The following is a 22,351-nucleotide window of genomic DNA, read 5'->3' as shown; positions in this document are numbered from 1 at the left end:
ACCCGCTCCCCAATATCGAAGACCTGTTTGACCAGTTAAACGGGGCCAGGGTATTTTCCAAGATCGATCTTCGATCGGGATATTACCAGTTGAAGATTCGACCCCAAGATATACCCAAGACTGCATTCGTGACCCGATATGGTCTATATGAATGCACTGTCATGCCCTTTGGTTTGACAAATGCCCCAGCCTACTTCATGTATCTCATGAACAAGGTCTTCATGGAATATTTGGACAAGTTTGTCGTCGTGTTCATCGATGACATATTAATCTTCTCCAAGTCCGAAGAGGAGCATGAGCAATACCTGAGGTTAGTTCTGGGAAAGCTTCGAGAGCACCAACTTTATGCCAAATTCAGCAAGTGTCAGTTCTGGCTGAACGAAGTTGGATTTCTGGGTCATACCCTGACGGCACGCGGTTTGGCCGTAGATCAGTCCAAGATTACTACAGTGACCAACTGGGAATCACCAAAGGACGTGAAGGATGTCAGGAGTTTCCTCGGGCTCGCGGGATACTACCGCAAGTTTGTAGAAGGATTCTCCAGCATCGCTCGACCTATGACTCAGCTCTTGAAGAAAGGCCGAAAGTTCGGGTGGACACCGGCGTGTGAAGCAAGTTTCCAGGAGTTGAAGAAGAGGCTAACTACCGCCCCGGTATTGGCTACCCCAGACATCAACAAGGAATTCGTGATATATTGTGATGCCTCTGGAACCGGGCTCGATGGAGTCCTGATGCAAGATGGCAGGGTCGTGGCGTACTTGTCACGGCAACTGTGACCGCATGAGGAGAACTACGCCACCCATGATCTCGAGCTAGCAGTTGTAGTGCATGCTCTGAAGACGTGGCGACATTACCTTCTCGGGAAGCGATGTGAGATATATACAGACCACAAAAGTCTGAAATATATCTTCACTCAAAGGGAGCTGAATATGAGGCAACGGAGATGGCTTGAGTTAATCAAGGATTACGACCTCAGCATTCAGTATCATCCCGGCAAGGCGAACGTGGTAGCCGATGCCTTAAGCCAGAAGGCAGGCTCCTTGAACGTCACGCTCAAGGAAAGGTTACCCGTCTTGTATGAAGAGATGGAGAGCTTTGGGCTTGAGATAGTCGAACTAGGATACCTGGCCAACCTCGAAGTCAAGCCTACTCTAGCAGACGACATCAAGGAAGCCCAGAAGGGGCACAACAGTATCGAAGGCCTCAAGAGGAAGGTGCGAGAAGGCAAAGCCCTAGGATTCTCGATTGATGAGAAAGGAGTACTGTGGTACGGGAAGCGCTTATGTGTACCAGGCCGAACTTAAGGACTTGATCCTGCAAGAGGCTCATGACACACCGTACTCTATCCATCCAGGTGGTACCAAGATGTACCAAGACCTCCGAGAACGATTCTGGTGGCATGGCATGAAGAGAGAAATTGGCTCCTATGTCGCTAAATGCGATGTATGCCAGCGAGTCAAGGCTGAATACCAGCGACCTGCTGGATTGCTGCAACCTCTTCAAGTGCCGGAATGGAAGTGGGATAAAGTCGGCATGGACTTCATCACCGGGTTGCCCCGGTCGAATAAGGGTCATAACTCCATTTGGGTCATAGTCGATCATTTGACCAAGGTGGCCCATTTCATCCCCGTTAACACCACCTACGATGGCAGCCAGCTGGCCAGTCTATACATTCATCGAGTGGTGAGTCTCCATGGAGTTCCCAAGGAGATCGCGTCCGACCGCGGCACGCAATTCACCTCAAGATTCTGGAAGAAGTTTCAAGAAGCTCTCGGAACCAAACTCTCCTTCAGTACGGCTTTCCACCCGCAGACGGGCGGACAGACCGAGAGGGTAAACCAGATACTTGAGGACATGCTCCGTGCGTGTGTTTTGGCTCATGGTGCCAAGTGGGAAGATTGCCTACCGTTTGCTGAGTTTTCTTACAACAACAGCTACCAGTCCAGTCTTCAGATGGCCCCATTCAAAGCGTTATATGGGCGGAAGTGCCGCACCCCGCTCAATTGGTCCGAAACCGGTGAAGGACTAGTTTTCGGACCAGAAGCACTGCAGGAAGCAGGGGACAAGGTTCAGCTGGTCCGAGAGAACTTGGAGGTAGCTAAGTCAAGGCACAAGAGCTATGCAGACCCTCGCCGCAGAGATGTGGAGTTTGTTCCCGGAGACCAGGTGTACTTGCGAGTCACGCCTCTCAAGGGGACCAAGCGTTTCCACGTCAAGGGGAAGCTAGCTCCAAGGTTCATTGGACCCTTCAAGATCACGGCAAGGCGCGGGGAAGTAGCTTATCAGTTGGAGCTACCTCCTGAGCTTTCGGGTGTGCACAACATGTTTCACGTGTCACAGCTCCGGAAGTGTTTACAAGTGCCGAACCGTCTCGATCTTTACAAGGACATTGATCATCAAGCTATTGACCTTCAACCGGACCTTACCTACCGCGAGAAACCGATCCGCATTTTGGATGAAGCCGAACGTTGCACCAGAAGCCGCACCATCAAGTTTTTCAAGGTTCAGTGGAGCAACCATACCGAAGGAGAAGCCACGTGGGAACATGAAGACTATCTCCGATCAGAATTTCCCAAGCTATTTAACGCTTAGCTTAGGAATCTCGGGGACGAGATTCTTGTAAGAGGGATAGGTCTGTCACACCCTGTTTTTCATCACAAGTATTTTATGTTGCAAATCAGAGCTCGTTAAAACTTTTTCAAATAATGTTGTGAGTGCAATGTAAGCCCTTGTATGAGTGGATGCTTGCTTGTTTGATGACTCAAACCCATGAAAAACTTATTATTTTGCTCTCTTCAAAAACCATTTTCCTTTATATCAAGATCACCTTCATCATGTCGGGATACACTACTAGCTCATGAAGCCAAGTGGCACTTCCAACCAAAGTTGGTGATCTGATCCAAATATTATTTTCATTCATTAAAAACATTAATTGGTGATTTAAAATATTATTTTCCTACTTTATATTTATGTCTGTTTCTAAGGCCAGGAATGATATTCCCACAAGGAAAATTGCTTTCCTGCCTTAGAAAATTCTGAGTAAATTCATGGAAGCTCAGAAGGACATATATTTTCCATATATAAGATTTTCAACCCTATTTTATATTAATATTATTTGAGTAAAACCCTGAAAACCATTTCTGTCTGTTTTAGATTTTTGAGATGTTTCCAAAGGAAATGATCTCAATAATTTCCCATAAAATTACAGGAGCCCTCCCAAGTCATATTAGGTGCTCACATAAAATGTCACCTTGATCCAAGGTGGGGAAGTGCACCTAATGAGCCCAAAACCCTCTTTGTCCAGAAAAGAGTTGGAACAACTCTACATTGCAAAATTTCTCCAATGGAGCTGAAACTTTGCAGAGGTGTTAGACACCCCAAATGAGGATTTGTGAGACTCTGATTGGCCACACTTCCTTTGTAAAGGACAGTACTGGTCATTTTGAAGCATTTCCAAGTTTACAAAGCTAAACTTGTTCAATGGAGCTCAAATTTGGTGAAACCCCATGTTATTACCCCAAGACCAAACCTGTTAAGTTCCAATTCCAGTGGTGGAGTGGAAGCACCCCAAACCACTGTCGAACACCTTTTGACAGGAAGGTAAAAACCCTCCTAGCCACTGTTTTTACCCAATGGCAAGGCCCCAAACTTGGTGAGTTAGAGCCCCAGAACACCCTGAGCACCCAGTCAACCAGCCCCTCCCCAACTCCAAGCACTAGTGACAAGAACTTCAATTTGAGCCACAGGGCAGTACTGGAAACACTAGTGTTTCTTGCCTCCTTTGACCAGCTCGTGCTCCCACTAACACACAACGGCTAGGCACACTCCTAGCAACACTCAGGACATGAAGGACAAGTCCCAAGTGCCCCAGAGCGCGCCAGCATGCCGTGGCATGCCAAAACTGTGCTCTGGGCGCGCTACAGAGAGCCTCCAGCAAGGGGACGTCGCCCCGGCCAGTTCCAGCCTCCCAAGTAGTGTCCAAACGCTCCCCCGACAACCATTCAGTGCAAAGCTACCCCCAGGGACCCTCTCCCCTCGCGAAAGAGCTCAGGCGACGCGTGCCCGCGCGCGCCCAACGCGGCCGAGCATGCACGGTCGCTGCGGCTCGACCCCACTCGCTTTCCCTCTGCGGCCGTTGCACCAGGAGGTCCTAAACCACGTCCCGAACCCATGGTTTCGCGGCCAACACCTCACTGTGCACGCACACGCGCCACGGTGAGTCACCGGCGTGACCGAGTCAGGTCACCGTCGCTGGCCTATAAATAGGTCCCCCCGGCACCCCAGCACCCCCCAGGCAGCTTCACCACAACCACTAGACTCCGCCTAGCCGCCCAATCGAGCTCGCAGAGCCCCGGTGCTCGAGATCGACCGAGGCCCCTCCGCCTCGGAGCTCCGGTCGATCTCCGGCTACACGCCGGCTCCTACGCCGCCCGACCTCCCATTGCACTCCCCTTGACGCCAGGATCAGTTCCCCCGACTTCCCCGAGCGAATCCGTGCCCCTAGACACTAGCTCGACGCCAACCCGAAACCTTTCCGCCACGGTCACCTCATCGCCGGTGACCCAGACCACCTCCGGTGACGTCCCGACCACGACCAGGTAGGCGGAGGAACGAGGGACCCATTCCCGCTCCTAGTTTGGCCTAAGGACAACGGTAGCCTCGCCGGCGTTCGTCTCCACCTCTCTGGCTGGAGGTAGGAGAAGGACCCGACAGGTGGAGCCCACCTGTCGGTGTCCTGGGGCAGCCAGCGCGTGCAGCCGCTGACACTGACCCCAGGGGCCCGCAGGTCAGGTTTGAACCTGGCCCAAGCGTGCCTGGTGGCCGGTCTGCTGGCTGGGCCGGCTGGGTCTTCCCCCCTGGCCTTCTTCTTTTATTTTTTTTAACCTGCAGCTTAAATGATTTTTATAAAAATATTTAGCCAGTAGAAAAATATGATTCTTCCACCAACAATTTTCTAAAAATGTGTAGTAATTGATTCTATAGTGTTTGACATTTTTCAAAATCATAAACTGTTTTGGTATAATAAAATGATATTAAAAGCATTTGTTTGCTTCTGTTTGGTTTTAAGTAAATATGCCTAGCTAATAAAAACCATATGAAACATTTTCCAAAATAATAAACTGAATTTATTCAAACTTTGCAACATTTTTAAAAACACCTTGTGATCTGTTTTGGTGTGAGCTATTATTTATTTATTCCTTTCTCGACGGTAGAGTTACCGAGTGACGGAGGATCCGGAGCGGAAGACCTCGAAGACCCCGGATACCTAGCTGACCAAGGCAAGTAGCCCTTTGACCATGACGTGATCATAAACATTGTTGCATGCTAGTATAGTTGGTATTTTCACGTTGCATGTGATCACGATGTCGGTTCATCATTGAGGGGATGGCACCAGAGGCTTTTTCAAAGCCCTTGCATATTGATGATGTTATTCGCATGGCTCCTCGGAGCATGAGCATGATGAGCTGATCTTACCATCTATGAGGATCATGCTACTGTCATGTTGACTAGTAGAGTAAGATCATTGCATTGAGCTTGACCCTACCCCTTGAGGGTCATGGTAATACCATGTTGACAAGTAATGATAGAGCATATTATCATGAACATGATGATGAGTTAAATCAAAGAGTTTATGAAAACCCCGTCGGGTGCCACTAATGCCCGAGGGTGATGATGAGTTAGTGATCACTTTTGGTGCAGTGATGCACCGGTGTTTTTGTGTGAGTATGGTTTCGGAAATGGGATTAGATTTATGATGTGTCGACCGTCCCAACCTTACCAGTATGACCACATTACCCCTTTATGGGACGGGGCCTTGTTGATTACTCTGGTCGGTACTAGCAAAGAGCCACATTACTAGTGGCGGGAGTGATCGGTGTAACTCTCGTGATGGGGTCGTGCCAGGTAGGACGACTATGCCATTATTATGAGTTCCAGGCACACCGTTGGTCCCCGCATGGTTGATACTGTCCAGAGTCGGTGCTCGTAAGACATACAACATGTGGGCTGGGTACCAATCGAGTGGACCTCTTTGTCTAGTATCGTCAGGGGAAAGATGATGATCGGGTACTTACCTCGGGTATATGTGATATACCGCGAGTCGTGGATGACACGAAATTTTCCCGTTTCTCGTGGGTCCAGCATACTACCTCTGCAGAGTGTCAAACTATTCGAATATCCGTGTCCACGGTCAAGGACAGTTGGGTGGTGCTACTTAAACTGCGTCCAGCGTTTCCGCATAAACCAAGAGTGTGTGTGTGTGGTGTTAAAAAGGTGTTGTTATAGAGATGATGATATGACCAAGTTCGGTGACTTGGCATATAGGGTAAACCCGGATGGTTTAGTCCTCGTTAATACATTGAGGTTATGACAAGTCCGATGACTTGGCATATAGGGTAAACCCGGATGGTTTAGCCCTTAGCAGATATGTTGATATTTGTAACTTGTTATTCAAGAGTAGTTCTTTAACTTGTTGCATATACCTGATCATTCCACCAAATTGCATTCCACCAAAGATACATGTTACTGTTATTCTTCACGATCGATGTTCATATCATCGACTGTTTGCGAGTACATTCAAAGTACTCATTGGCTTGCCACTGGTTATATTATTGACCAGACATGAAAGGACCGGAGTTTGGCGACGAGTACGCCGTCGGAGACGAACCTGCGATCTAGGACGCTTCCAAGTCAAAATGTCTGTCGGTGTAGGCTTGATGGCATGGGCACCGCTTAGCCCTTACGAGTTTCCGCTACTCGATGTATATGTTTAATTGGCTTTAGTCCTCGCTCTTGAACCCGACCTTCTGGTCGTTTGATGTAATAATTTCTGTACTTGGATGTAAGACTCTATTATTCAGTATCTGTGTTCAGTGAACATTGATCCTTGGGGTCACTGGGCACGGCGAACTCGACTTGCTAGTCGGGGTCCCCACATCAAGTTGATCAACACACAAAGTGTACAAGATGTACCGAGAGGGACCAAGTGATCCTATGGTATGGTAAGCATTCTCCATTACGTTTTTGTGTACTAACCCATGGTCTTCATGAGCGTTCTATGTTGGGTTATGTGTGTTTCCATGGGTTTGTGTCAAGAGGAAGATCCCATTCAAACCATGAAGGATTACATCAAGTGGTGATCGTCATCAAGATTGCGGTGTTCAAGTTCAAGTAGAGCATCACAAAGATATCATGCCTCAAGCTTGCCGTTCATCGTGGTGGCAATGGACTTGTGAAGATGTGCTAAAGAGTGGCTCACCCACAGTGAGTATGGGGGAGAAATCAACTAGACCTTTCGTTGTTGGATAGCTCTTGTCGTTCTGATTCCAACAAGCTTGACTTTGCTCATTTCGGAGTTCAATTGCGAAAGTTATGGCACTTCTAGGCACATTATTTGTGTCAAGGGGCCTGATCCTCGCGAGCACAACATCATAGGGACCAAGTGGATCTGGCGCAACAAGAAAGTCGAAAATGGTCAAGTGGTGAGGAATAAGGCTCGTCTTGTAGCTTAGGGCTACACATAGGTTGAGGGAATTGACTTTGATGAAACCTTTGCATCTGTTGCTAGACTTTAATCTATTTGAATATTGCTTGCTTATGTTAACTGTCACAATATCATCCTATATAAGATGTATGTTAAGAGTGCATTCCTCAATGGTAAGCTTAAGGAAGAAGTATATGTTGCTCAACCCCGAGGTTTTGAAGATCCTAAGCATCATGACGAAGTCTTCAGACTCAATAAGGCTCACTATGGCCTCAAGCACGCCCTCATGGGTGGTATGACACTCGGAAGGAATTCCTCATGAAGAAAGGCTTCAAACCTGGTTCACTCAACCCAACTCTTTTCACAAAATCCTATGACAATGAATTATTCGTGTGCCAAACATATGTGAACGACATTATCTTTGGTTGTACTCACAAACATTACAGTGACGAATTTTCCCACATGGTAAGTGAAAAATATCAAATGTCTATCATGGGAGAGCTGAAATTATTCTTAGGTCTTCAAATTCGTCAACAACGCAATGGCATCTTCATCTCCCAATATAAATACCTCAAGGATGTCGTGAAGAAATTCAGCATGCGAGATTGCACAAGCGCCAAGACTACTATGCCCACTAACGGCCACCTCTGCATTGACAAAAATGGTAACGAATTCAATCAGAAGGTATCTCACTCCATGATTGACTCTTTATTGTACCTATGTGCATCTAGGACGGATATTATGCTTAGTGTTTTCATGTGTGCCCGTTTTCAAGTAACACCGAAGGAATTACACAATAAGGCTATGAAGCATATTCTTCGATATCTAGCTCACACATCAGCTCTTGGATTATGGTACCCCAAGGGGCTCGGATTTTGATCTTAATGGATATTCCGACACTGACTATGCTAGTGATCGTGTGGATCGCAAGTCAACATCAGGCACATGCCATTTCCTCGGACTAGCCCTGGTATGTTGGTCCTCGAAGAAGCAGAACTGTGTGTCGCTATCTACCGCTGAAGGTGAGTACATTGGTGTGGACGAAGCAAACCCTGAAGGACTATGGCATCAATGTGAAGAATGTGCCTCTCTACTGCGACAACGAGAGTGCCATCTGTTGGGGAACGTTGCATGGGAAACCAAAATTTTCCTACGCATACGCAATATCTATCCATGGTGATGATCATCTGTGAGACGGGAGAGTGAATCTACATACCCTTGTAGATCGCTAAGCAGAAGTGTATATAACGTGGTTGATGTAGTGGGACATCTTCGCGATCCAAATCGCAACCCGTCCCGCGATCTCATCATGATCCGTCCCGCGATCTCATCACGATCCATCCAGATCTAGTGTCGAACGGACGACACCTCCGCGTTCAGCACAGGTACAGCTCGATGATGATCACCGCCTTCTTGATCTAGCAAGAGGGCAGAGAGGTAGATGAGTTACCCAGCATGGCGGTGTGGTGGTGGTGGTGGTGAACTAATTTAGCAGGGCTTCGCCTAAGCACCGCCGAACTAGACTAGAGGAGAAACAGATCTAGAGAGAAGTAGAGGGAGCACGTGGCAATTAGGGTTAGCCCTCACCTCTAAAACCTCTAGTATATATAGGAGGAGAGGAGGGAGGATGGAGCCCTAGGTTTTACCCCTTTTGGTTGGCCGAAGTGGGGAGGAGGGGAGGAGTCCTCCTCCAATCCGAGTAGGATTTGGATTCCTTCCTTCCCACTTGGAAACTCTTTCCACCTTTGGTTTTTTGCCTTATTCCTCCACTCCAGTCGCATTGGCCTTTAGGGGAGGCTTCAACCAGCCCACAAGGGGCTGGTATACCTCCTCTCACAGCCCATGAAGCCTTTGGGTCGTCACACCTCTCCCGGTGGTCCCCTGGTACCCTCCCGGCACTTCTGGTACACTAACGATGAGCCCGAAACTTTTCCGATAACCAAAACATGACTTCCTATATATCAATCTTTACCTCCGGACCATTCCAGAGCTCCTCGTGACATCAAGGATATCATCCGATACTCCTAACAAACTTCGGTGATCAACACCTATAACTCAACTATGCTGAAACGTCACCGAACCTTAAGTGTGCAGACCCTACGGGTTCGAGAACTATGTAGACATGACCAAGACACCTCTACGGTCAATAACCAATAGCGAGACCTCGATGCACATATTGGCTCCTACATATTCTATGAAGATCTTTATCAGTTGAACCTCTGTGTCAAGGATTCAGTTAATCCCATATGTTGTTCCCTTTGTCCTTCGGTATGTTACTTGCCCAAGATTCGATCATTGGTATTTCCATACCTAGTTCAACCCCGTTACCGGCAAGTCTCTTTACTCGTTCCATAATACAAGATCCCGTGACTAACTCCTTAGTCACATTGCTTGCAAGGCTTATTGTGATGTTGTATTACCGAGTGGGCCCCGAGATACCTCTCCATCACAAGGAGTGACAAATCCCAGTCTCGATCCATGCCAACCCAACAGACACCTTCGAAGATACCTGTAGAGCACCTTTATAGTCACCCAATAACGTTGCGACATTTTATACGCACAAGGTATTCCTCCGGTATCTGGGAGTTGCATGATCTCATGGTCATATGAACAGATACATTGACATGCAGAAAATAGTAGCAATAAACTGACAAGATCATATGCTACGTTCATACTTTGGGTCTTGTCCATCACATCATTCTCCTAGTGATGTGATCCCGTTATAAAGTGACAACACTTGTCTATGGCCATGAAACTTTGACCATCTTTGATCAATGAGCTAGTCAACTAGAGGCTCACTAGGGACAGTGTGTTTTCTATGTATCCACACATGTATTTCAGTTTCCAATCAATACAATTCTACCATGTATAATAAACGATTACCGTGAACAAGGAAATATAATAATAACCAATTTATTATTGCCACTAGGGCATATTTGCAATAGTCTCCCACTTGTACTAGAGTCAATAATCTAGTTCACATCACTATGTGATTGCAATGAATTTAACACCCATACAGTTATGGGGTTTGATCATATCTTGCTTGTGAGAGAGGTTTTTAGTAAACGGGTCTGAAACTTTCAGATTCGTGTGTACTTTACAAATCTCTATGTCATAATATAGATGTTGCTACTATATGCCCCACTTGGAACAATTCCAACCGACTGCTCCACTATATGAATCTGGTTTACTATGCAAAGTCACCCGAATTAGTGTCAAAGCTTGCATCGACGTAACCTTTTACGGCGAACTCTTTTATCACCTCCATAATCGAGAAAAAAAATCCTTAGTTCACTAGTTACTAAGGATAACTTTTGACCGTTGTTCAGTAATCCATTCCTGGATCACTTTTGTACCCTTGACAGATTCATGGCAAGGCACACATCAGGTGTAGTACACACCATAGCATACTATAGAGCCTACGACTAATGCATAGGGGACGACCTTCATCCTTTCTCCTTTTTCTTCTGTGGTCGAGCTTTGAGTCTTAATCAAATTCACAGCTTACAACACAGCCAAGAACTCCTTCTTTGTCGATCTATTTTGAACTCCTTCAAAAAATTGTCAAGGCATGCACTTCATTGAAAGTTTTCTATCAAGCGTCTTGATCTATCTCTATAGATCTTGATGCTCCATGTTCAAGTAGCTTAATCCTGGTTTTCCTTTGAAAAGCTCCTTACAAACATCCCTTTATGCTTTCTAGAAATTCTACATTATTTCCGATCAACAATATGTCAACCACATATACTCATCAGAAATTCGATAGTGCTCCCACTTACTTAGTTGGAAATACAAGTTTTATCATAAACTTTGTATAAACCCAAAAACTTTGTTCACTCATCAACGTACTTATTCCAACTCCGAGATGCTTGCTCCAGTCCATAGAAGGATCGTTGGAGTTTGCATACTTGTTAGCATCCTTAGGATCGACAAAACCTTCTGGTTGTATCTTATACAACCTTTCCTCAAGAAACCGTCGAGGAGACAATGTTTTGACATCCTATCTACAAGATTTCTTAAATAATACAACAACTGCTAACATAATTCCAACAAATTTTTAGCATCGCTACGAGTGAGAAAGTCTCATCGTAGCCAACTCCTTGAACTTGTTGGAAACATCTTTGCGACAATTCGAGCTTTCTTAGTGGTGACTTTTCACCATCATCGTATGTCTTCCTTTTAAAGATCCATTTGTACTTGATAGCCTTACGTTCATCAAGTAGTTCTTTCAAAGTCTACACTTTATTTTCATACATGGATCCTCTCTCGGATTTCATGGCGTCCAACCATTCGTTAGAATCCAGGCCCACCATCGCTTCTCGATAGCTCGTAGGTTCATTGTTGTTTCAACAACATGACCTCCAAGACAGGGTTATTGTACCACTCTAGAGTAGTACGTGACCTTGTCGACCTACGAGATTTGTAGTAACTTGATCATGAAGCTTCATGATCACTATCATCAGCTTCCACTTCAAGTGGAGTAGGCGCCACACGAACAACTTCCTCGGCCCTGCTACACACTAGTTGAAGTGACGGTTCAATAACCTCATCAAATCCAACCATCCTCCCTGTCGGGGATATACCCCGCAGTGTAACCCGGCTTGAAGTATGACCCGCCAAGGACTTGGCAACTCACCGGCGACTCAATAGTGACCTGGTGGGCGACTCATATTTGACCCCGCGGGCGACTCAGACAAATGACGAAGGCCCAAGGCCCAGCGTACACCCACGCATAAGGCGGCTCATAGAGAGGCCAGGAGGGCCCACTCACAAAGAAGGCCCAAGAAGAGGAGAGACTCCCTCACAAAGGAAATAAGACCCGGATTAGGATTCAAGAGAGACTAGTCCTATTCCTACTTCTAGTAGGACTCTACATGTAAACCTACCCCTTCCACTTATATAAGGAGGGGTAAGGCGCCCCAAGAGGGACAGATTCACAACTTAGGTCTAGACAATACAAATCATGAGATAGACACATTATACACCCACGAGATTAGAGGTGCCAAGTCTGCACTCTTGTAATCGAGATCATCATCTACATCAATGAAACACAAGCAGGACGTAGGCTTTTACCTCCATCGGAGGGGCCGAACCTGGATAAACTCGCGTCTCTCGATTCCGACCAACCCCTCTCAAGCCGCCATATGGTTGCGATGACCTCACACCTCAGTCCTTGTACGAGGACATCTGTCGTGATAAAACCACGACAGTTGACGTCCACCGTGGGACCTAGTATGGTGGTATTGTGTTCTTGTAGGGATCTCTTATAGGGATCGAGAAGTCTATGACCTGTCGGATCCGCAAAAAGCCGGCGGGGATAGATCAAAATCAACTCCGACAAGGTTGAAAAAGAAAAGAAGAGATTCAGTGACAGAAAAGGGTCGCCTATCCAAGATCATTGCTCGAGATGAAAAAGATACGCGATGAGACAAATCAGATTAGAGGAAAATAAATCTCATAGTTATGGCGCTGCTACCGAGTCCGACAGAGAGTTTACTACAGCCGCCGAACACCACGCCGTACGGCAGCCAGGGATTTGGAACACCACGTCATACACTACATCATCTGCCAAGATCGCGTGGAGAAGCACCAAAAATTGGGAAAAGATCTGGGATGGAGGCGATCATGACCCGTACGCGCGTCCGCGTGACTCGATCTCCACCGCCGCAGTCTCTTGTTGAACCGGCTCACAGCATCACACCGGTAGGAACGAAGAAACACCATCACAACACGACTCGTACCTGGAAGCAGGCTCGGACGCGGACTTAGCTCTTTGCCGCCTCCGTTGTCGTAATTCGCCTAGCCGGCCCGCATCCGAGATCCGCCTCAACCCGCTACGCCCGCCATGTCCGTTGGCTCATTGCACCTCCCCACCGCTCTGGCTCCACCGCTCCGCCAAACTCCACTGGCCACCCGCCACGCAGCCCGACATTCAAATCATACAAGAAAAGAAGGAGAAGAAGGCCACGACGCAAAGTGGATCATCCACGAACACGACGCCACTGTCGGCGGCCTGCAGCACCTGCCTGCGCCTCGCGCCACCGTGTCCGTCGCCGTCCAGTGCCTCACGCATGACCCAACCCCGACGCGAGCCGACGCTCGACAGCATCCGCGCGCCTCTTCGAGTCGTGCGTTGAATCGACCTCGTCTCCAAGTCGTCGATCCGAGTCAAGCTACTATTGCGGCCTCGCTTGGCCACAGACTCCGCCTTGTCATAGACCGTGTTGTTGCGCCTTGCGCTCGGATTGTGCCGCTCCGCCGCGTCACGCTGCGCCTCGCCATGGCCACCTCGTCGTCCGCACACCACATCCATCCATCACGGAGGTGAAAAACATCCATCACGCACCATCCATCCATCACACAGACACTGCCCACGCCCATAACTCACAAAAACAATCCATCCATCGTCCAAGCATACATCCATCTACCACCGGAGCACACATCTATCTATCTCTCGTGAACAGGTGAAGAGATCGTATCAGGAGGATCGCCCGCGCGGCCATCATCTCGTGTGGCAGAGATCTTTTACATGCTTGGAGGAAGATGGCGAATGCATGGTCGTCGATTGTACGTGAAGGTCAATGGTCAATGCATGGTCAAAATATCACTCGTGCAATTCCAATGACAGTAAAGTTGGTGCAATTCCAAAGATAATAAAGTTGTTGCATCCGTCATCAGACGGAATTATTATCAGGTGGTACTTTTTCTAATAAACGTATTCACATGAGTACGTTCTATCAAAAACTTTTGTACTTTTCACTCGTACGAATTTGTACGCATGATAAATGGAAGGTTACACAAGCGTGTGAATGCATTGAGCCATCCAACAAATGCGCTGAGCGTCCCCACGGTTTGGTCTACCTCAACACACCACGATGAAGCCGTCGCCCCACGGTATGATCTACATCAATCAGACGTGGTTGACTCACCGTCCACACCGACTTAGAATGACGCAACCAACTCTCACATCCGCGCGACCAAGATGTCTTACAATGATGCGACCAACACTAACGTCCGAGCAACCAGAACGGCTTACAATGCCGTGACCGATTCTCGAGTCCATGCCAAATCGCCATACAACTCTCGCGTTCAACTCAACACGTAGGTGCAGTGCTCGCCTGTACGAGCCGCCTAACAGACGGACGCAAGTCGCCGCTCCCATGATTCGGTTTATATCAAACTCACCGGTGTAGTGCTCGCCTGTACGAGCCGCCCAACAGACGGATGCAAGACGCCGCCCTCGCGGTCCAGATGACATCAACATATTGGTGCAGTGCCCGCTTGGAAGAGCCGCCCAACAGACGCGTGCAAGCCACCATCCCCACGGTTTGTTCTCCGTCAAACATATCGGTGCAGTGCTCACCTATACTAGCCCCCCAACACGCGCATGCAAGCCGCCTCTACGGCCCATCTTCCGCAACAACATTGGAGCAAAGCATATCAAAAGTAACCGGAGAGTTTGGCACGGAAACATCCCTTGTGAAGCTACAATTTGAGCTCGCCATTATTGAACCGACAATTCAAAGCAAGCAGCAAAGGAAAAGGAAAATGGTCCTGGAGGAACCACGAGAGCTGGACCACCCGAGAATTAAGCACGGGTCAAAAATCCATCATCAACTCTCAAATCTTATGCCGGTTTATGCTACAATCAAGTATGAAGAATCTCAAGCCGTCTCGTTGAGTCGACTTAAGACTCGGGGGCTACATGGACATGGCTCGGCAGACTCAACTGTGATGAATAATTCAAGAACCCCGAGTTGTTACAGAAAAATTAAGCCGGTCTTGGGGGCTGCTGCCTCATTGACGAGAAGATTTAAAAATCGCCCAAGAAGACAAGTCGCCATGATGCGACCGCACAAACACGTGTGCCCGATCTTATTGGCGGATGATTCATAAGTCGCCAAAGAGGATGGTGCTACCAGTATCAAAGAGGGTGAGCCGCCATATTGCGCTTGCCCAAACATGGGTGCTGGTAAGCCAAAGAGGACCAAACAGTTGCCATGAGCACGGTTCAAACATAGGCACCCAATTATGTTCTTGAGAAGTAAGTCGGCTTACTTGGGGGCTACTAGCTTCCCAAGTCGTTTTGCAGTAAGAGCGTAAGCTTTGCAATCCTATGCTCGACTTTTCCCTGATCATAGGTCATTTGGGGGCTTCCGACTCACTGAGTTTAGCCTGAGTACCCTCCTGGCTAGCGAAAAATTACCACATTACAATGGTTATACTAGACTGTATGTTTTGCGACTCACCCTTCACACCCACCAAAACTCTTGGCGAGTCAATCGAATCTTGGACCCTGAACTCCCAACATTAAAACAAGTGGAGCTGGTGGGAGTCGACATATGGAAAATAGACAAACCATGGGTTCACTGAACCTGCTTCACTAAAGCTTGACTCGCGCCTGATCAACCGGTCTAAACAACTAAGGCTATTGCAAAAGCCTCTCTAGGGTAGGACTAGAGCCTTCCAAGCTCGTCCTACCCTGTCGTGACTCACCGAACCGGCCGCCGTGACTCACTGAGCTGGCTTAAAAAATTTTGGGTGCCACTAGAACCTTGAGAGTTCGTCCTACCTGCCGTGACTCACTGAGCCAGCTGCCATGACTCACTAGGTCAGCTTATTTAAAATAACTTGATGCCATACTATGGTGTTGCCAGCACTATTCTATCATATGCATGCATCATGCATCATACATACATATCATGCCGGTCTTCAAACCGGGTCAAAGCATAATTTTTTGCAGGAGAAAATGAATCTTTAATAGCCAATTAGGCTGGATTTTCATCATGGTTTATCATAACCAGTGTTAAATGATTGGGGTTTTTAAGCCAGCTCGGAAGAATTGACTATTGTCGAAGAGCTGCCCTATCACATATAATCTCGGGTCATCTAATTGACCGGCTCTTGAATTTCTTCAATTTGTGCTCTGTAGTAAACTATGACACTTATGGATTTCTCAACCATATATTTGCCGGGTTACATTGGAACCACGACCAAGGATTTCTTTCATCACAAAGGTATCATAAGAGTGGATATGATTTTACAATGGAAGGAATAGTCCCAAGTCGCTGCAGGCACACAACCCGACACTTGGGGGCTACATTATTCAAATCAAGATTACATCAAAGTTTGAAAGTCCCATGTCGCTGCAAGCATGCACCATGATACTTGGGGGCTAATGCAAACTGATCTTTCAAATCATCACATCATCAATAGACAAGGCTATTTCAAGGAGATAAGCCGGCCCTGGGGGCTACAGGTCGCTTTTATTCAAGTATGGATTCAAGGAAGAACCGACTCATCATTTTTATAATGACCCAGCACTTGGGGGCTACACATTGCCGCTCAAGTTTACATAGTCAGATCTACAAAGTCCCTTCTCAATATTGCATAATGACCCGGCCCTTGGGGGCTACATCATATGATGTTTTATTTTCAAAGGAGAAGAACGTGGAAGTGCCGAGTCGCCGCAAGCAATCGGCCCGTCACTTGGGGGCTACACTATTCAGATCATAATTTCCAAAGTCCCAGGTTGCCGCAGGCAAGACAACCCGACACTTGGGGGCTACAACACTAAGTTGTTTCACAGATCATGAGGTTCAAATTGAAGAGCCGGCCCATCACACACTGATGACCCGGCCCTTGGGAGCTATAGGTAATATGGATATATATAAAAAATTGAAGAGCACATTTCATTTCGTCATGGAGGTGAAGTATTGGGAGACCGATTCAGCATATTTTTATCTAGTTGAAACATTGAAAGACCGGCTCAACATCACACAGATTTCTTTATCCCCAATAATTTGATATAGTCAACAAGAGTTCATTTGTTTGACGGGGCATTACCAATAATCATGACCCGCCATTAGCAATCATGACCCTCCATTGTCAATCATAACCCGCCGAAGCAAGAGAAGCTGGTTCAACATTGTGTGGATTTCTTATTCTCCAAACTTTCATCAAGCCAAAGCATTGGAGGCCGACTCTGTTGGAATAAACCCCAAGCCCCGTCGCTAGGACCTCGTCGCTAGGTTCAGTTAGCTGGCTCAACCAGGCTTCTTTCTTTTCCGTCAGAATAGGTTTATGTTAGTTATTCAGTTAGGTCACGTCGCCAACGACTTGGAGCGAGTCGCGCGCCACGTCGGTCTATTCATGGGATGGAACGAACGCTGTGGATCACGTAGGCACCAAGTCAGGGGCCACGATCCCTGTTTTTCCATTTGTAATCACTGAATAAATAGCGATCATCAGACACAGAAAAGTTGTGAAGTTTCCAGCGCAAAAACCACCTGAGTTCATCGTCTACCTCTAACTCCACTCTCTCGCGCCTCTGTTCGTCTGATCCGGCACTCCAGGAGTGCTGACAATTGGCATCAGAGCCACGATTGATCATGGGAAAGAGCAACCCAGTTCGCTCTCGTTCCGCTTTGTCGGAGAAGACCGGGGCTGAGGCGAAGAAGGAAGGGAAGAGCACTGGTAGCATCGGCGGCAAGCCCGCGTCCCTGCTAGGCGACGGCTCAGGGAGGCCGCCCGGCGTGAGCTAGCGATACCATGGCCGCTCTACGAGGCAACAGCGTCCACCTGCTACCCCCCCACCCCCCTGATGAGGACGAACTACGCGGAGTGGTCGCTCCTGATGAAGGTAATCCTGCAGGCGAGAGCATATGGACCGTCATCGAGATCAGTCCGTGTATCGTGACGACACCGATTATCGTGACGATCGCCTCGCGCTGGAGGCAATCCTCCGGGCCGTACCACCGGAGATGCTGGCGACGCTCGCCGTGAAGGAAATGGCGAAGGAGGCGTGGGACTCCATCAAGACGATCCGTCTTGGAGTCGACCGCGTACGCAAGGCGAAGGCGCGGTCCCTCCACCGCAAGTTCGACAACATCCGCTTGAAGGACGGGGAGACCGTCGACGAGTTTTCCCTTTGGCTCACCGGTATGATGAATAACCTAGCGCTTCTTGGTGATGATATGAAGGAAGAAAGGTCCATGGAGCATTTCTCCGGGTCGTCCCGCCGCGCTACGCAAAGGTGGCCCTCTCCATAGAGACGCTACTTGACCTATCACAGCTCACGGTCGAGGAGCTCACCGGCCAGCTGAAAGCGGCGGAGGAACGCTACGGGCTGGACGGGGTCGCCCAAGGTGGTAGCAGTCTGTTGTTCACTCACGAGGAGTGGATGGCACGCCAGCAGAAGATCTATCACGATGGAGCCACCGGAGGCAGCAGCAACCAAGCTGCCGACGGGGGCGGTCGCCGTAGTGGTGGGGGTGGTGGACGCTCGCGCGGTCGTGGAGGCGGCCGAGGCAGGCCGGAAACCAAAATTCCTCTGGCAGCACTGCCCGCAAGACCGACAAGTGTCGCTACTGCAAAAACCTGGGCCACTGGGACCGGGAATGCCGAAAGAAGAAGCGCGATGAGGAGGCCAACCTCGCCGAGGCTCACGAGGAGGAGCCGGGCCTTCTGATGATCCAGGCCTACACCCTCGACGAGGGGAGCGCCGCAGAGCCAGAGTTGAATCTGCCTGCGCCGGAGGCACCTCTCACGATCGCGGTAGCGCAGGTGTTCCTCAACGAGGAGCGCGTGCACGTCGAACTGCAACAGGCTCCTGGCGACACCGATGCAGCCCGGTACCTCGTCACCGGGGCGTCGAACCACATGACCGGCAATGTGTCAGCTTTCACGGACCTGGACGAGTCCGTGACGGGATCGGTCAAGTTCGGCGACGGCTCTCTGGTGGACATACGTGGGCGCGGCATGGAACTGTTCGCCGTGGCAGGCGGTCACCACCGTGGCCTCACCAATGTCTACTAGATACCACGCCTCAAGGGCAACATCATCCGCATCGGCCAGCTGGATGAGGTCGGGTGCGCGACCCTGGTGGAGCACGGCACCATGACGGTCCGTGACCGCCAGAAGAATCTCCTCGCCAAGGTAACCCGCACGGCCAAGCGACTATACATTCTACATATCAAGATCGCCAAACCGACGTGCCTCACCGCGAGCGAGTGCGTCGGCGATGGCTCGCGCTGGCACGAGAGGTTCGGCCATGTTCACTTCCAGGGCCTTGAGAGGATGGCGCGTGCCGGCATGGTCACCGGGCTCCCCCTCATCGTCCACGCGAAACAGATATGCGAGGCGTGCCTCGCCGGCAAGCAGAGGCGAGCTTCGTTTCCCAGTCCGCCAAGTTCCGCGCGAAGGAACCACTGGAGCTGGTCCACGGCGACATCAGCGGGCCGATCTCGCCGAAGACGCCAGGCGGGAAGCGCTACTTCCTCCTACCAGTGGACGATCACAGTCGTTACACCTCGCTCGTCTTGCTGCGCTCCAAGGAGGAGGCGATCCGTCGGTTCAAAGCCGCCGCGGAGACAGAGTCGCGCCACACTCTGCGCATGTTCCGCACGGATCGCGGAGGCGAGTTCACGAGCGCGGCGTTCGGGGAGTACTGCGTCGACCACGGCATGCAGAGACACCTGACGATGCCCTACTCCCCACAGCAAAACGGAGTGGTGGAGCACCGCAACCTGACCGTCGTGGGCATGGCGAGGAGCATGCTCAAGGCAAGGGCCATGCCAGCTTTCTTCTGGGGAGAGGCCATCACCACTGCCGTTTTCTTGATGAACAAATCATACACGAGGAGCCTAATTGGGAAGACATCGTTTGAAGCGTGGCATGGTCGCAAGCCCAACGTTCACTTCCTGCGCGTCTTCGGGTGTGTGGCTCATGTCAAGGACACACGCCCACACCTGCAGAAGCTGGCGCACAGGAGCAAGCCCATGGTTTTCATCGGGTATGAACCGGGCGACAAGGCATATCGCGCTTACGACCCCGCCACAAGGCGCGTGCATGTCACGCGTGACTTCGTCTTCGACGAGCGAGCAAGCTGGGACTAGCAGCGGGGGGTGGATGCTCCCAGCGCAGCAACCTTCGCTATCGAGTATGGGCCGGCTGCAGTACCAGAGGGGGTGCGTCAAACCGTACCGACGACGCCAAGCCCTCCACCTCCCACCAGCGGTGGTGGGGACGCAACAGCAGCGGGAGTCGACGCGCCATCTCCGATCACGCCCGCAAACACAGGCGGGAGGGGCATCTTCCTTGAGCCGAGCCCTGTCGTGTCACGGTCCTCGCCAAGCGCCCCGTCGGCTCCGATCGAGTCACCACCAGTTGACCACGCACGCGTGCACCCGATGGTGAAATGCGCACGGGACGGCGTCATTCGACCGAACCAGCAGCTCACGGACTACATCCTCGACCTCAACGATCTCGACGATGAGGAGATGCACCTCGGACTGGCAGAGGAGCCAGCCTCGCTTGGTGAGGCACAAGGAGACGCAGCCTGGATACGTGCCATGGACGAGGAGACGTCGTCCATCGAGGAGAATCGCACTTTGCACCTGGCTGATCTCCCTCCTGGCCACCGTCCCTTGGTCTTAAATGGGTCTACAAGGTGAAACGCGACGCCCACGGCATGGTGATCCAGCACAAGGCCCGCCTCGTCGCCAAAGGGTTTGTGCAGCGCCAGGGCGTGGACTACGAAGATTTGGTTGCGCCTGTCACCCGCATGGAGTCAGTGCGCCTACTGCTAGCTCTGGCCGCGCGCGCGGGTTGGGGCGTGCACCACATGGACGTGAAGAGCACTTTCCTCAACGGGGAGCTCCAGGAGTAGGTCTATGTCGCGCAGCCCCCCGGGTACGTCGCCGCTGGACAAGAGAGCAAGGTAATGCGTCTTGATAAAGCCCTCTACGGGCTGAAGTAGGCACCACACGCGTGGAACTAGAAGCTGGACACATGCCTCGCCTCGCTCGGTTTCGAGGGCAGCACCACTGAGCGCGCCATCTATGGGCGTGGCCACGCCTCGTCTCGCCTCCTTGTGGGGTTGTACGTCAATGACCTGGTTATCACCGGCAACGACGACGGCAAGATCACGTGGTTCAAGGCGGAGATGATGAAGCTCTTCAAGATGAGCGATCTTGGTCTCCTAAGTTTCTACTTAGGGACCGAGGTGCACCAGACGCCGACAGGTACCTCACTGAACCAGATGGCATACACCGAGAAGATACTAGAGAGAGGCGGCATGACGGGGTGCAACCCGTGCGCAGTTCCCATGGAGCCGAGGCTGAAGCTCAGCAAGCAGAGCACCGCACCCCTGACTGACGCGACGGAGTACCGCGGCCTCGTCGGATGTCTGCGCTACCTGGTTCACACCAGGCCAGATATTTCTTTCGCCATCGACTACGTCTCGCGCTTCATGGAGGCGCCCACCACCGAGCACCGAGCTGCAGTGAGGAATATCATGCGCTACATCGCGGGCACACTACACTAGGGCTATTTCTACCCAAGGGGGAAAGGTGAAGGTCACCTCGCTGGCTATAGCGAAAGTGACATGGGAGGAGATGTCGACACATGCCGGACACGACCGGCGTCATGTTCTTCTACGACAACTGCATCATCAGCTGGCAGTCTCTCAAGCAGAAAGTCTTGGCTCTGTTTTCCTGCGAGGCCGGGTACATCAGCGCCACAACAGCAGCATGCCAAGAAGTTTGGCTAGCTCATTTCCTTAGCAAGATCAAGAAGGAGAGACCGGCCTGCTTCCCGCTCTGGATGGATAACAAATCGGTCATCTCCCTCACGAAGAACCCAGTGTTCCATGAACGAAGTAAGCACATTGACGTTCGGTTTCACTTCATCAGAGAATGCATGGAGAACAAGCAAGTGGAGGTGGAGTTCGTCGACACGGACAGGCAACTTGCCGATCTTCTCACCAAGGCTCTCGGTCGAGTTCGCTTCACGGAGCTTTGGGCGAAGATCGGCATGGTAGAAATCGACAAAGGGGCTTAGGCTTTAGAGGTGATTTGTTGGAATAAA

This window comes from Hordeum vulgare, chromosome 1H (assembly GCF_904849725.1).
Source record: "Hordeum vulgare subsp. vulgare chromosome 1H, MorexV3_pseudomolecules_assembly, whole genome shotgun sequence".
NCBI lineage: Eukaryota > Viridiplantae > Streptophyta > Magnoliopsida > Poales > Poaceae > Hordeum > Hordeum vulgare.
This window is presented reverse-complemented; position numbering follows the sequence as displayed.